A 14,950-nucleotide genomic window follows, 5' to 3' on the forward strand; every position below is an offset into this window, starting at 1 on the left:
AAGTGTGCAGACGCTCCATGTCTTCGGTGCCTTCCAGGTTTTTACATCGATTTGCATATAGGGGCATGTGTGCATAATTTCACCCAGATTAGCGTGTAAAAAGCCAATGTGTGCAGTGACACGTCTGCACACGGTTTTACACATCTGACGTTTTTTTGCACATTCCATGTTATGACATTTTTGCTGCCGCCAACTTTTAGTATGAAAGCTGCAACTATTTTATGCATCAGGCCCCTGGTGGGGATTTCAGCCTCTTGTACAGTTTTACACAAAACTGAGGAGAACCATCCCTTTCTTAAAAGATTATATTATTAGTGACTGCAGAAAACAACTGTGCTTGTTTTTTTATTTATTTTATTTTTTATAGAAATGTGACCGAACAAAAGCTTAACAGTGAAAACTTGTGATGCAGCGTGTCTGTCTGGATGCAGGTTAATGTCGATATCCTGATGATGTTTCTTTTTTTGGTCACATTAGTATTTCACTATCACACATGCAGATCAATGCATCTGCGACTGCAATGACCTTTTTCTTTACTAGAAAAAACTTTAAATGTGGTTTATTTCTCCTTCTTTGTAAGAGCAATTAGAAATTAAATTGCTTGGGATTTCTCTACTTGTTACTTTTAATAAACAGGCTTATATTTATTGAACAAAGTTTATTTAAGCATCCCTCAGCAGGGACAATAAATATCTGCTACTGATTTCCACGCATCCTCTTTAGCTGCTTACTTTTGGAGGAAAATAAATGTCTAATTTATTTGAGCCAAACTGAAAAGCTGTTAGTCTGGTGCAAATCCCCAGGCTCATTTAACAAACAAATATGATTACTGTACTGACGCTGTTTTCCAATGTCCCCATTCAATTAATTAATTCACGACAACCTTGTTTACTGCAGCACTCTTGGCAATACATCATCCCAAACAAATAAAATCTAAGGCCTTGGAATGTAAATTGTATTTATAGAAAAATGAAAGTGAAATTGAAGCCATGCGCCTGTCCAACATCTCTGCCAACGGTTCATAAAAGTGTCGAAGCATTGGCTAGTTGGATGAATATAGGTGTACTGTCAAAAATGAAAAAATCTTATTACTAAATATGTCTTAAACGACAGAAAATCTAAACAACCCTAGAAAGTTTTGGCAAACTACAAAATCTTTCTCTAACTTCTGCCCTTCTGAGCTTCATTCTCATGTTGTTGTTGATCCAAATGAGAAACAAAGAGGAGATAATTGTTTAAATGAATATATTATACCTTCCACCACTTTGTTTGGCAAATTATGTTCTGAAACATTTTCTACTCAACCTGCATTTATCAAGCAGGAACCAAGTAATTATGTGTTTCCGTTTAATCTCTTTTCCATTTGGGATGTTCGAAAGTTTTTAAAGATGCTTGATCCTAAAAATCAGCCTGACAATTTACTCACTTATTTTTTATACCTAGCTGCAGATATATTACCTAAACCAGTATATCATTTTAATCTTTCAGTTCAATATAATTTTCGTGATGTATGGAAAGTTGGTTATGTTTTATCTCTGTTAAAAAGTGGCAACTCTTTCAGTTCTGAATACTAAGAGGCCAACCTAAAAACTTTCAATCATAACCGAAGTTTAAAGAAACCAAAGTTAGAGAAACTGAAATGGACCAACTGAACAATGATTTGTATCTTAATAACATACTTTCAAATGACCAGTCTGCTTTTAAAAAGAAGCATAGTACAATCACTGCAACCACCACGGTCACCAATGACATCATAGAGGCCTTAGACAGCAGAATTTATTGTGCTGCCCTTTTTGTTGACCTTTCTAAGGCATTTGACTCTGCTGATTATCGCATGTTGTGCCAGAAACTGTGGCATCGGCTTGACTGATCATGCTCTGGCTTGTTTTAATAATGTTCTGTAAAACTGAAAACAGTGTGTTCATGTGAATGGCTCCTCTTCAGGCCTTTTAAATACTGTTAATGGTTTACCTCAGGGTTCAGTGTTGGGACCTTCACTGTTTATTCTATAAAGTTATGTGGGTCAACACACACAAGCTTCTGTTCATCTATATGCTGATGACACCATTGTTAGCTTTTGCTCAGACAGGTACTAGATGCAAATAAAACCAAGGTGAAGTGAGCCTGAACATCTCCCCCAGCCAGAGGAGCACCATCTCGTCCTGCTGCTCCACCAAGTGACCTCTTCCCTGAAGAAGGTCAACAACAACAAGGCTGCAGGTCGGATGCTTCAATCGTGACCAACTAGGAGGAGTTTCTCTGGACATCTTCAACCTCTCCCTGCAGTTCTCCATGGTCCCTGCCTGCCTGAAATCATCCATTTTTGTCCCTGTCCCCAAAAAAAACACTATCTCCTGCCTCAACAATTATACTCCTGCCACTCTGACCCCATCATCATGAAGAGCTTCCAGAGGATCCTCCTAAAGTCCATCAAGGACGCCATCCCTGCTGGCCTGGACAGCCTGCAGTTCGCCTACAGGGAGAACGTCTCCACAGAGGACGCTGTCTGGTTAGAACGTCTCCACAGAGGACGCTGTCTGGTTAGAACGTCTCCACAGAGGACGCTGTCTGGTTAGAACGTCTCCACAGAGGACGCTGTCTGGTTAGAACGTCTCCACAGAGGACGCGGTCTGGTTAGAACGTCTCCACAGAGGACTCTGTCTCGTTAGCACTCAGTTCTGAGAACATCTGCTCCACTGATCCTCAGGAACATCACAGGGCTGTGTCCTCAGCCCAGCTCTCTTCACCTTTTCACCCCAGGAACTCCAGGAACAACCTGATCCTGGACACCAGTCAGACCAAGGAGGTAATGATAGACTAGAGGAGGTCCAGGAGGACTGAACACCTCCTCTCTACATACAGGGGGATGTGGTGGAGGCGTGGACAGCATCAGGTTCCTGCACATTCACATCTCCTCTGACCTCTCCTGGACTGTGAACACCTCCCACCTGGTGAAGAAGGTCCAACAACAGCTCTTCTTCAGAAAACTGAAACAAACTGGACTTTCCACTAAGCTGCTAAAAAACTTTTACATTGCCTCGATAGAAAGTGTTTTACGTCTCAGCATAACTGTGGTATGGGAGCTGCAGAGTGCAGGAGAGGAAGGAACTAGCTCGGGTGGTGAGAACTAATAAACTCAGAAACAGCTTCTTTCCAAAAGCTGTGAGGGCAATCGCCTCCTGCTGAGAAGTTGTGGTCCAACATACGTTGCAATCACATTACTATTATTGCCTATTTGCTCACTCTTATTTTCAGGAGTGTCAAATTGCACGTTTCTGTAAATGAAGCCTCAAGATCACGGCACAAAAATGACCTCATTACTTGTGATCCATGAAGGAAGGACTAATCTGTGTAACCTGGCTCATATCATTTGCAAAGGGACTGATATCAGAGCTCTCTGACTCAGATACAAACGTGCATGCTCTGTAGAGTAGAAAGAAAACAGGAAATATTAATTTCGTTGTGTATGTGTGTCATGTTATTTGTGTGTATCTTAAGTCAGTGTCTACCTCAAAGGTAATTTCACCATGGCAACACATAGGGACAATAAAATATTCTTCATTCTTGATTCCTCTTCCTCTGCATCTTCAACCTGGAATCATCTCTAACAGGACCTGAAACTGTCAGATCCAATCTCTCTGGGGAATTGTATAACTCATTAAAAACATCTTGCAACAATGTCAGAACGTTCTTGTTCTTTAGTGAGCCTTGCATTGGTGTTCTATATGACTTTTTAAACATGTGCTAACGGGGCTCTATGGTAAATGAGAACTTGTATCTCACTTAGACTACCAGTAAATAAAGGTTTAATAATTATGATAAATTCTTATTCTCTGCTTATTCAGACGACCTGTAGACCATTTTTCTGCTCTGTCATCGTCCAGTTGGCGTGCCTCACCTCAACTCAGCAGGCTGATTGGCTATTCTGGCAAACTGCTGCCTCTGATGTTTAGGATGCTCTCTGTTTCCCATTGTTTGCATTTCTGTGTAAAATTGCAAACTGAGGCTCTTTTCCAACAGCAGTAAATTTAACCAGCACTGCATCCTTACGCAGACGTTTTATTTAGCCCTACTGCAGGCTAATGGACTGTGGTAGATGACAGTGAAGTATTCCTTCTAACTCAAGCAGCTTCAGACCCAAAGCATCAACTAACATATTTATTTGTAGGATGGCAAATTAGTATGCAGTTTACTTTTGGTGAACATAAAAATAATTAGTATTTATTTGTAGTGGTCGGGGGGTCCAGAAGGAAATGACCTCTAGCTTTGAAAAAAAAACTGCCCCTTGTCAATAAATTGATTGATGATAAATTTCCTTTTGTTTTTTTGTTTTTTCATCAACACTTCAATAAATGGCACCAAACATGAGTCAATAGTAGAATAAACTGATTTGCAATAGCAGAGATGATTTGAAAAGTTTTTCCTGATATATTTATTTAATGATAGCTGACATCAGACAAAAATGCTCATATGCTACTACTCACTTTGTAGTAATGTAGCTAGAGGAAGCTGGAGTCGGACTCACAACCTTCTAATTTCCAGATAACTACTATTTTCCTTTAAGCACTGGCCACCTCAGCAATAGGCTTTATTGAATTAGTTTGATGTAACTACATTTTAATAGTTTGCGTGTCTATTTGTTGAGTTCTGAAAGAGGCTGTATCCAAAAATGGAAGCAACCAGTAGCAGCAGTTGATAAAGTTATAAAAATACAACAAACAAATAGTTATTAAAATATTAAATATCTTTATTATTATTTAGTCATATCAAGGTGTCCTTGTTAATGAAAGGCACACAATACATATATCTTTTAGTTATTTTAGATTTATTTTTTATATATGTTTTAATATTATTTTCCATTCATATTTCATTTATGACAATACCCGCTCTGCTATGCCCAAACCTCTCAAATTTCAGTTCCTGCACTTTATTCCCCTCAAGACAATTGCTTGTCACTATTTTAATAATTTTGGCAGTAAAGATTGCCAAAACAGCTTCAATCCAAATACCCTCATAGAGCCAGGGGTCTTTAGCCAAAGAGGAAGTGCGTCAGCAGTCGCCATGATAAGTGCTGTCTGAATAGTGCAGTCGGTAAGGAAGGCGGCAGGAAAAGGAGCCTGTATGCTTCCTCCCGGGGTTTTGCCTAGGAACCCTGCAACATCCCTTACCAGCGCTAAGGTATCCCACAATCCTTTGCGTCACATTACATATAAGCACAGCCCTCTCAAAGAAATCAACGAAAATGTCCAGAGAGAAGAGATTTTGCACTTTTTAGTTCGTTTTCAGAAGGCTGTAGATCATCCCTGTGTGTTTCCGTCACATCATTAAAGGCTGTCCAAATTCGGCCCAGCAGTCCCAAATACTCCGGTTTTGCACACTTTTAACCTGCTCACTCATAACCTAAGTGCACTTCCACCTGGTGCACACTTCATAGATGGGCCGGAGGGTGTAGTGCGAGTATTGGGACAAGGCCCATTTGTACTCAGTAACCACCGTAAGTATGGATCTGTCTCAATTCAGGGGCTGCATCCTTCCAAGGATGTATTTGTAGGCTGATTACGTCAAAGCGGGCGAAGGAGGCTGGCCCAATTCACAAATATTTCCAAGACTCCTTCAAATGCAGCCGACAAATATCTCCTTCTTCTCCACAATTTGAAGGAGGGGTCCGCTGTGTCCTTCGTTGCTAATCCTATCCCACGAGTCATTGCAGGTTAAAGAGAACTATTTAACCGGAAACAGCAATGGTGAATAAAATTTAATATATTACACTTTCACTTACACAAAAGTAACTTTTTAAAATGTTTGGCATGAAGTAATCTATGTTAAACTGAAATATTTGCTCTGTTTGTTGGCATATCGCTTTAATTTTAAAAATGCTGGGACGGCTTTTAGCTGGCTCGCTGTGCCGAGGAAGAACGCCTTTCCATTATGAGAAATAATTCATAAATCTAATGACAATTATTGGTTAGTTAATTATTATTATTCTCTATAAATAGAGAAAGTTAGAAGGTTAGTGTTTACGTTTACGTTTTACTAATAAATTACACAAATATTTTTTGTCTTGATGAATTTTATTTAGTAGTATATTTCAACATAAAATTAAACATTTGGCAGATTAATGAAGTAGGACATAATAAAATATGATAAAGCAACATTTGAAATTAAAGATTGTGTGTCATAATGAATACATAAAAGGGAAAATAAAAACCGTGTAATTTACAGTGGAGACAACAGGTTTAACCTCTGGGCTCCTTTGTTTGGTGTCACGGCTTCTTCACGCTGTCTCAGCTGCTCGACAACAGGAGTAACGCTGAGGTGAAGACGAGGACAGCCGGTGGAGGTCAGACCGTCCCAATTCACAAGCCTATCTCTTCTGCTCTTCTCTTTTTCGTGGTCCACGAAGGACGCTACACACCTAGACCGCTTCCTTCAAAGGATGCAGCCCCTGAATTGGGACAGAACCAATATCAAACTCTATTCTTTCTACTTCCTCTTCCTCTTTTTTTGAAGATTAAGCATTTTCAGGGATCAGATCTGATGACAAAAGATAATTAAACTCAATTCCAGTCAGTTAAATGCTGTTAAAGCTGTGATAATTAAAAATATAATTGGCAATGTCTGGTATGAAAATAATATGAAATTAATTGAACAGTGAGATGTTTGGCATTTTGTGGAGACTCTCCGTACCTGAGACAAGTAGCATGTATGCCTCGCTGTGCACATCCGTGTGCAGAGTCGTGTCTCTGGTGTGCACGACAGACAGAGATGGAGCAGGACAGACGAGTGAGAGAAGTGTGTTTGTGGGCTGAGCTTTTAGAGCTCCAAATGTCAACAGCATGTCATGAGGGCACAGACACCCAAAGCTGTTTCTCTAATGCCAGCGAGATAATGCCACGCCACAGGCTGTGTGTGGATGTGTGCATGTGGGAGAGGTAGAACAGCTGTTTGAAAGGTCAGGATATCAAGAAACGGTGGCACCAAAAAGATGGAGTGCAGATAAATGGATGATGGGAGGACGGAGTGAACACGGCAGATGTAGAGAGAGCTTTCAGCCTGGAAAGATAAGAGATGAAGAGAGATGAGTAAATCAGGAAGGAGACTTTGAAGGAAGGAAATAAATCTCTTAAAACAATCAGCTGTTAATTAAAACACAAATACTTTTGTCCTGGTTTACTGTTATTAACAGATTCAGTTTCTTTTATTTTGTAAACTTTGCCTCAGATTTATTTCTTTATCTTGATGTTTTATTTATTTATCTCACAATTTACTATGTTTATTATGTCAGATCCCTTAAATGCAAATTTTTCATTCAATTTAAAAGTAACATGTCTTTCAGGTGTTAAAATTAGTTATCTGTAATTTTCTGATCTGCTGCTTTTGTTGATAACGTTTCAGTTAAAGACCCACAGATTTGCCAAAAGTTCAAGACATGAGCAGTTATGACACCCCGGGTAATTATTTAATTAAAGCGGTTCCTGTTTCAGCTCCTGATCCTACTGGTCTAAGCTTTTTTCACCTTTTTGCATTCTATGACTTCAAAATTGTCTTTCTGGCTACATTACAGGTACATACAGCCTACACACCAGCACAACCTCAAGATGGGTTTGAATGAATGTGGATTTATGTATCATGTTTGTTTTTCAAAAAGGAAGTCAGTCCTAAAATAATTTGGTAGTAGTTAGAAAGTCTGTGAGAATCACATGTGAACTTGATTGGAAATTTAAAATAAGATTCACAAGAATAAAATGCAGAAACCACATTATAAATGTTACATTTTGACCGTGCTTGGCAAGAAGATGAAAAATACAGGAATAATGGCTTCACAAGGATCCCTTGTCATAAATCACATATCTCTTTAAATCCCAGAGTTCCCTGCTAAATCATTTGAGTTTCCTCAGTCACACCAAGTGTGTGTGTGTGCAAAGACTCTGCAGCACTTCAGATATCATCTTCCTTTCCTAATCCCACAGAGGATGGACTGCTATTTTTGGCCGCTATGCTGCATGAAGAGAGACTAGAAAAAAGACAGGAAAGAAAGGAGTCCTTTTCAAAATCACTATTGCCACCAACGTTTGTCCTCAAAATCGACTGGCTGTGGAGCAAAACCAAAACCAAGGCCGTGTTAAACGGAAATCTGAAATCTGAAATGTCAACTCCTGATCAGAATCTCAAGGCCAGGGAAGAAACTATTTGCATTTCATGACAATCGGATCATAATCAGGTTGAAAGCTGAGCTTCAAAATAAAAAAGAATAATAGATAAATTACTACATGTGAAAATTCTCAGTTATCCGGGTCATGGCAACAGCAAACAGGCTTAAATCGGAGGCAACCGTACCTCCGTTCAGTTCTTTCTGAGGAGGAGGATGGAGCTTCAGCTCCCCAGAGTTTACAGCTCGGTCCTCCAACACGTTCCAGAGAGATTACATCAGCATCTCATCATGGTTCAGGAGACCAAGTCCTCCACTCACACCAAGCAGCAGCTTCTAACCACCAGGACAGAGATGGTGGCTCACTGGTTCTGACCTGGACTGGTTCTAGGAGGATGGACCTCCATGTGCTTAGAAACAGCAGCGCTCCACCTGCAGGTTGATCAGAACCTCCAGAACTGACAGAGACTCCTGGACAGGTGAGGAAACATCTTCAGAAAGAACTGAGAGAATGTCTGGTTGATTACAATTTAAGCCTGTTTGCTGTAAATTGTTACAAAAACTGGATTAAACTCACACAGGCTGTTCATCCAGCTGACAAAAAGTTCACACACCTTAGTGCAGCTGGACATAGTGTTCTGTTTTCACAGTCGAGTAAGATCGTAGAAGAAGAAATGCAAAGTTTGTGCTGATTAAGCATGGTGGACAGGGAGAAGGAAGAATATACGAGGTTATTTTTCTGAGAAATGAATGGATGATGATTGGATGTGTGACCTCCTTGGCGAGCGATGAAGAGGGTCACCTGGTTAAGCTATCATATCACCACATGCTGAAAGATGTGGATATATCGTTATGGGTGAGTATTCTTCCCCACACACCGACTTCTCAGCTCAGGTTCTAGACACAGAAGAATCCTGGATGTGGACCCGGACCTCAGAACTGCTCTGTCTACCCAACATTAGCAAAAACATTCCCAGTTCTTCTGTCAACTCCTGGAAATGCAGCCTTGCAGCCAAGGTTGAGTTTCATGCTATGTTTATATATATATATATATATATATATATATATATATATATATATATATATATATATATATATATATATATATATATATATGCTCTTGAAATGAGTGTGTTTGTCTTTGATTTGAGCAGATAAATAAGATTATCTTCAAATATGAGTATTTTAACAACTAAAATAACATAAGTAGATATCCTGCACTTGAAATAAGATGATGGTGTTAAATTGTTCCATTTTTAAGTGCTAAAACCTCATTTCATTGGCAGATCATTTAAACTTGCTACTCAGATCAAGGTTAAATACTCATTTCAAGAAAATGTTCTTACTTTTACTTTTCTTTTTGCAGTGTGGTACCTTTGGCCTTCTACACAACCTCACTGATCATTTTAAGATTTTAATCAGGAGTTTATAAGAATATTTTTTAAAACTTTACGAGAAACACCTCACACATGCCATTTATAGATTAACACCAAGGCATCTATGTTGCATTTTTCTACATCCATAGATTCCTCTGTTTGGACAGAATGAACCTCTAACCACTGATGTCAAACTGCATGCTAAATATTACAGTATTAAGCGCAGCTGCTCTTAATTTGTTTCCATCGTTACAGGTGAATTTGTGAATCCCGGTGATGTTGGGCTGTATTAGAGAAATGACCTGATGAGCAGTCGATTAGAGTAATGAGATTACACAATCAGCTCAGCTGTGGTCTCAGTGGACTGCCATGAGGAAAACACCATTTAGATTTGCTTCTAACTTGGGAGGTTGGTTTTAATGGGATTACAGTAAAAACAGATGCAACTGTAGTAGTAGGATATAAAAAGGAGTAGATTTAATTACATTTAAAGGCGACAGTGGCATTAGTAAGTGTAAATGTCACATGGGGTCCAGTTTTAAAACACCATGTGTTAAAAACTGTTTTTGTTAGTAATTGAGACAGGCTTGGAAAATATATTAAAAACCTTGTAAAGGAAAACACTAACAAAATATTTCAAATATTACGATGCCATATTGAAAATTATTTCTAACCTTGAATTGAAACATTTTGATTATCGCTACTGTAATAAAAGCCTTGATGTTCCCAACATCAACTGAAAGTTTGATGTTTTATCTATGAAGCTGGAAAGCATCCTTGTCATCACATTTAAATCTTTATAATCCATATTTACATGAAGCTGTTTTGGTTTATTATCTGGACCACAGAATGATTTTTTTCTTTTATAAAATCAGTGTATAATATATATTTATAAACTTATAAACTATATAAACCTAATATTTTTGGATTCTCCCTTTTCTTTATTTTCTCCAAAAATAATTCAAAGTGCAAGTGTAAAACAATAAAGAGCATGGAGGTATAACAGCAATAGTTCCCTAGCAGCAGCAGCAGAACATCTCAGTGAATGAACTGGACGCCTTTTAAAGGTTCAAACCTAACGAGGTAAAACCATTAAAACCACTATGGATGTAAAACAACATTAGTTCTATTAAACCAACTCCTCCATCAAAACCCACCAATAAACCCTTAATTCTTCTGGCCAGACACCAAGTAGTAAAAAACACAACGCTAAACCTTTAAAACAAAACACATACACTACACACTAACACTTAAAAGATATTACTAAAATCACATATTGCAGAAATTATCTCACATTTATAATTGTTGTTTCTGCAGGGCTGAGCCTTGGGGATGTGCTGCTACCGGCAATAAAAGTCTTTTAAAACAATTGTGTGCAATTCTTTGATTTTGGTTGTGCAAATTAGCCAGTAACTAAAAAGTGCTGTGTTCATGTTCTGAGTGCTTGAGGTAAGGTGCATTCGTGTACTTGTCCAGTAACGAACCGGACCTTTGTTACAGTTTCAGTCAGGCTGACATTCAAAGGGAAGAAAATCTTCTGTTTAATTGAGCTTTGGCTTTCTCACCATCTTATTCCTGCTTCCTGTTTTAACCTGATCCAGACAGAAATGTTTCCCAGAGGTCAGCTCCAGGTTTTCCACCACAGCAGATCAGTTCTTTCTCTCAGGCCGACCGCACAGAAGACTCAAACTGCTTCAGAGAGCAAAGATCATCACAGATTTCACTCTTTAGGCGTTATTCCTTCCCTGATCGGTCCATTTTGATCCTGTGATAACTGCACATGACTGTTTCCCTTCCTGTTTGTCTGTTTTATGTTTGTCACCCAGAGAGAACAAATCCTTCCTGTTCTAATCAGACTGAAATGACACAATACCAAACTTATTGCAACCCTAGTTTGTTGAGTAATGGTTGTTTGTTTTTTAATCTTTCAGCACCGTTTGGTCCTCGTCAATTATAAAATGTTTTGCACCATGAAGCGCAGCATTGGTGACTGATGTCTGTGACTGGAAAGACAGCAGTAGACCCCTTGGTCCTACATGCTCAGATTGATTCAGAGAGATTTAAGTAAGGTAGGTTGATGGGAAGATGGATGGAGCTAAATCCAGGAAGCGTTGAGATTAGGTTGGAGCTGAACATACGGCTCAGCCACACAAAAATACAAATTCAGAAAAACACTGAGCCATTTCATACGTTGTTAGGCTATCTTCCATTTTTATTAAAGAGCAGATATTAATAGGCTGTTTAAGTTGTTTGTGAGGGCTAAAATCCTAATCTGAGTTCAGTTGAGTGAGTAAACGCAGTGCTGCTGTCTAGTTCCCGTATCTAATGGCGGTTCTGTTTTATTACTAGTTGTACGGTACTCACTGCTCGCTGCTGGGACTCTGCTGACACGATGTCTGTGCCGGACTTAGAGGCCAAACCAACACAATGTTTCACCCAGACTAACATCCTGCACACCTCCACTCCACCAGTTCTGGCCCAATCTTATAGTTCATTTACATTTTTGTCCAGGAACCTGTACTGAATGTGAGAGACTCAGACCAGAGATCCCTAACGGTGGAGAGAACCACTTTAGGTTAGTTTAAATCTGTGATGTTTATTCTATCAGACGGTTGTTGAAGGGACCCGTTTCATTTGATGGTTTAAGGAATAAAAGTGGTTGATTTGAAGCACCATACAGGTTAATCTTTGGGCCGTTTCGTTATCCCTCAGATTCCTCAATGGAGTCCAAATCGCTGCTGAGCCACAGATCAGAGCGAGCGAGTGAGAATACGGCTTTACGGGACCACGGGGGCCCGGAGTGTACGTTCACATCACATCAGAGATTTCTTCACTGCCCGGGTGACATCAGAGCGACAAGTGTTAGCAGGGCGTTTGACGTTTCACTCGATGTTTCATGTCAGCTTTGAGACAGAACGGTTCAAAAGGTGCTGAATCAAAATGCAGCGGTCGCCTCAGGTGGAAAGCCATCCGCCTTTTAGCAGCTCTCTGAAATGCCACTGAAATACCACCGAACTGCAGATGGTAAACTGATGCATTTGTGTGGATGTGGGGGTGCTGCAGGAAAGGAAGTGGTTTACAGATTATTCTTGGGTTTGGTGTGAAAATGTTTGGATTTGTTTTGACTGGAGCAGATAACATCTCACCAGCTAAACACACAAAGGTCGTTTTCTTGTACAGATACGAAACAAAAGTTGTGATCTCGGTTTGAAAATGTGGGAACGATGGAGATGATGCCAACATGTGGTTATGTTTGATTTTTTATTGTTTTCCTTTACTCCTGTCTGCTTCAAATCCAGATCAGACTCATCCTTTTAACTGAAAATTATCTTTTCTCCTTTCTCCAACTTTGTGACCGTTCATATTTCTCAATATGAGGGATTGCTGCATGTTTAATTGAAAACATTCTAAGTTATTTGTACAATAAACTGAAGTGAACTGTATTGTTCACTGTTGATAAGTCTGCTCATTATAATCCACTTTGGGCTTCTTTTTTTTCTAAAGTCACTTGTAAATTCTGTTGTGTGTTTTTTTTTTTTACTTGTTTCTGAAAGTGAAGCAGCTTATTTGGTGTTAAAATGATGGAGAGTTATAAAGTGAGCTGCTTGTGATGCCGCGCTACAGACAGTGTGAGTATATCCTAAACATCACTCCGCCTCGCTGCGTTCACACACACTAACAAATAAATATACTAGACGCCTCATTACGAGCGCCGCCATATTGGTTGGGTCTCTTCTACTCTAGGCTGGCATAGACGCACCAAAGAATGGACATTGCCAGCGCCTCTCTTAAAGAGACATGTGGTATTTCATATTATTATATAAATGAATATATTTTACATTTTAATGAACGAGCGAGTTTTATTGTTCATTTCACTCTCACACATCCACTCCTGTTCACACCAACAACAATAATATCTTCGTATTTTTGGCATGCTGTGTATATGTGCGTATATACACAGTTTTTTTGAAGGTCTGGAAAAGTGTTTAAAATTTCCAGGTCATTCCGATGCCTTAACACTCTTGAAGAAGAACTGTTTTGCACAACTTCTTGCGCGTGCTGGCAACTCTGCAACTCCAGGGTACTTTGCTTTCCAATGTAACTCAGCCTTAGTTTGTCAAATACAGAGACAACAAATTAATAAGCATTAAATTATGGTTCATGGGTTGGGCTTCTGCAATGTTCTCACCATGCAAAAACTCATCTTCAGAGCCGATCTCAGCACAGACTGATGATCTGCACCGCCTGATCTACGTTTCAGTAGTTATAGGAACCATAAGCTGCAGAAAACACAGAAAGATTGCTCCCTCTGCGTTTACTCCCGTCGGCTCTTATGCATATATAGCATCTACGCTATAACTAGGACTGAAGAGCAATGTTTGTACGTGGTTTAAGTTAACTGTATATTTATGTGGAAGAAATTATTTGGGGAAAAAAGTTAGACAATAAATAGAAGTGAATTGCATTTGATTAAACCTGATTAGTTGTTTCTTCTAGTGGTTTCATCTTAAAGTTTTTCAACATTTTTGCTCTTTCTCAACCTTTTTGAATCCTCCTCTCTCCTCCATTTCCTTTGCTCCAGCTTTTCTTTACCATCGTTCATTCAGATGTGCTTCTTTATCCCCTTCGGATTATCATGTTCCTCTCCCAACATATCTAACCTGCGTCTTGCTCTCCTCTTCTGAGCGATAATGCAGTATGGTCATGTTTTTCCATTCCCAGTACTGTCGCCTTGCATTACTACAGAGTTTTTCCTCCCTCGCGTCCCTGTGGGTTATTTTTGTCTGAGCTTGTCTCTGCATGTGGTGGTAAGCTTGGGCTCAGGTAGCAGAAAAACAATTCAGGCATTGATATTCAGGCCTTCTAGGCATTAACTGCTCAGATGATTCGGCAGGTTTTATATTAAAAAAATGAATTTTTACCCTACATATAAGTTTTCCTTTAGGGATTGAACCAAAATGCATTTAGCAGTATTAGTAAAAGCATCCCAAGGCAGTTATAAGGGTTGTTTTGGTGGTTATTGTGGGCTTTTGTCTTTGCTTATGGAGCATCTTGTCTCCTGGTTCCTTTATTATACAAAAAGAGAATAGATGGGAAACAAACACTGTTGGTGTGGCTTTTTATCTCAATAAACCTTCTGCTATGTATTTATGAAAACAATACACTGCTCTGAAAATGTAAAGTAACACTTAAAACACATCGGATCTCAAATTGCTGAATATCCATCCTGGTTATGGAACGGGTGGAACCAAAGGAGCAAAATCATTTGATGAAAATGGAAATTATTCACCAGCAGACGCTGTAATCTGAAGTACACAGAGAAAGAGAAACTGAAAAACTGCTTGACCAATTTAACCCTGAAATGCCACTGCAGCAGATCCAAATGGTCCTCGGCGCTTTGCACGGCTCCATCATGCTTGTATGA

Source organism: Fundulus heteroclitus, chromosome 19 (assembly GCF_011125445.2).
Source record: "Fundulus heteroclitus isolate FHET01 chromosome 19, MU-UCD_Fhet_4.1, whole genome shotgun sequence".
Lineage (NCBI taxonomy): Eukaryota > Metazoa > Chordata > Actinopteri > Cyprinodontiformes > Fundulidae > Fundulus > Fundulus heteroclitus.